This window comes from Chrysochloris asiatica, unplaced genomic scaffold (genome assembly GCF_000296735.1).
Source record: "Chrysochloris asiatica unplaced genomic scaffold, ChrAsi1.0 scaffold00050, whole genome shotgun sequence".
Taxonomy (NCBI): domain Eukaryota; kingdom Metazoa; phylum Chordata; class Mammalia; order Afrosoricida; family Chrysochloridae; genus Chrysochloris; species Chrysochloris asiatica.
In genome coordinates this window covers 16,586,520-16,588,585 of record NW_006408568.1, presented here as the reverse complement: position 1 = coordinate 16,588,585, position 2,066 = coordinate 16,586,520, and the positions used below count along the sequence as shown (strand labels likewise).

Sequence of the window (2,066 nt, the reverse complement as noted above, 5' to 3'; positions counted from 1 at the left end):
TAATTTAGGATTTAATTTTTGGCTTATTTCCTTTTTTTGTCTGCTTGTCCCGCTCATAATACCCGTTTAGGCCTTTTTTCTAGTTGTAAACAATTCAGGGCTGGCTGTGGCCGTTTGGTTTTAATTGTAAACTGTCTCTTTAAATTTCAAGGAGATCTGTGCGCATGTGTAGTAGAACCCTCCGACGGTGGGACTGGGGTGCCCACTAGCTCAGGCACCCCTATCATCACCAGAATGGAGGTGTGCAGACAGCAAGGGACCAATGAACAGCTACCAAAAGAGAAGAATGTCCACATCTTTATCTCTGCGTTTCTTCCAGGCGTCTATGGCCACTCTGATCCTTCCCCTGCATGGTCTCATCCAAGATGGCAGCTCCTCAAGCAGCTGAGTGTCTCGAATTAGAAAGCAATGGATTTCTTGCTTCTGCCACAAATTTCCCCAGCTGTAAGCTTTCCAACCTTCTAAATATTCCTTTATATGTGGTTCAGAGTTCTGGGGCCATCCCATGAGCCTGCTTGGTTAGGTATTCTGTGTTCTTGCTAGCGGAGCTTCTTTACTGCACTTCCACCTGATCTGCCATCTTGTTTGTTCTCAGTACTTAACTTTTTACTGTTCTATGTTACTATGCATGATAACGTTTTCTGTCTGCCTGGTAATACAGAAGGGCTAGCAGTGCTTCTATCTAATAGATATCCATCCACTTGATTGCATTTCCACTCATTTACTGGAGAACACTTCTCTAACAATTCTTCTTTGTCTCACTCCTATCTTAAATTTCCCTCCTCTATTGGGACAAGGAGCTCTGGTATAGTGATTATGAATCAGGTTGCTAACCTCAAGGTCGGCAGTTCAAAACTACCAGCCATTCCATGGGAGAAAGATGAGGTTTTCCGCTCCCGTAAAGATTTACAGCCTTGGAAACCCTGTGCAGGGTCACTATGAGTCGGAACCGACTTCATGGTACTTAACAACAACAACAACATTGGGACATTCCATAAGCATGAAGACCTGCTATTATTTCTCACCCTTTTTGAAACCTCATTTGTGCCCTCTTTCCCCATTTCTCAGCTTCTCTGCAGTAAAATTCCTTGAACACATTGTCTTCAAATCTTTTCTTTAGCCTCTCTTGCTTGTTGCTTTTTCTTACGTTCCTTTGCTCCCCAAATTCATAATATTAGAATGTCTTAGTGCTCAATCTAGGTTCACTTCTCTGTCTACACTTACTCCTTGGTATTCTTATATGGCTTTATTGTTTTAAATACCTTGTACCTGCCAGCATTAGGAAGAAAGTCCTGACAATCTACTTCTGACAATCTGCCAATGAAAACTCTCTGGATATGATGGTCAAATGTACAACCAACCATGGAGGCAGTATAGAATCAGGCAGCACTTAGTTCCATTGTGCACGGGGTGGCCATGAATCAGAACTGACTGCATGACAGGTAACAACAACATATGCTTGTAACTCCTGACAGTAGCTCTGTTCCACATCTCACTTTTGAATACCCAATTTGCATATCCAAAAGCCTATTTGCTAAGTCCACTTGGATGTTTAATAGACAATTCGAGCTTCACATGTCAAAAAAAAAAAAGAACTGATATTCACCACAAAATCAAATCCCTCCCCTGTCTTTTCTGTATCAGTTGATGATACACTCCATCTTTCTAAATTGCTCAGGCTAAAACTCTTGGGGCATCTTTGAGCCCTCGTTTTTTCTCTCACCCACAGCTAATCCTTCAAAAACATTCTCTTTGCCCTAGTTTCAAAATAGATTCAGGATTCAATAATTTCTTACCACATCTACCATTGTTACCCTAATGTAAGCCTGAATTATTGCAATGGTCTTTTTAGCAGGCTTCCTTGCTTTCTTTCTGCCTTTCATCCAATTTATTCTCAACATAGCAGCCACAGATATCCTTTAAAATATAAGCTAGATAATGCCACTCTTCCAAACCCAGTAATAGTTCTCTATTACTAGGTCTTCTTGTGGAGACCTAGTGTAGCACTGTTGGATAAGCACAGGACGGAAAAGTCAGTTTGAACCACCAGGTTGGTGGTTCAATTT

General features: G+C 41.4%; 1 protein-coding gene across 1 annotated transcript in view; it reads right to left on the bottom strand.

The window, feature by feature from the left end:
- The window catches only part of ITIH2 (inter-alpha-trypsin inhibitor heavy chain 2), a 67,174-nt gene that overhangs the window by 21,981 nt on the left and 43,127 nt on the right, over positions 1–2,066 (bottom strand). The window lies entirely within an intron of this gene.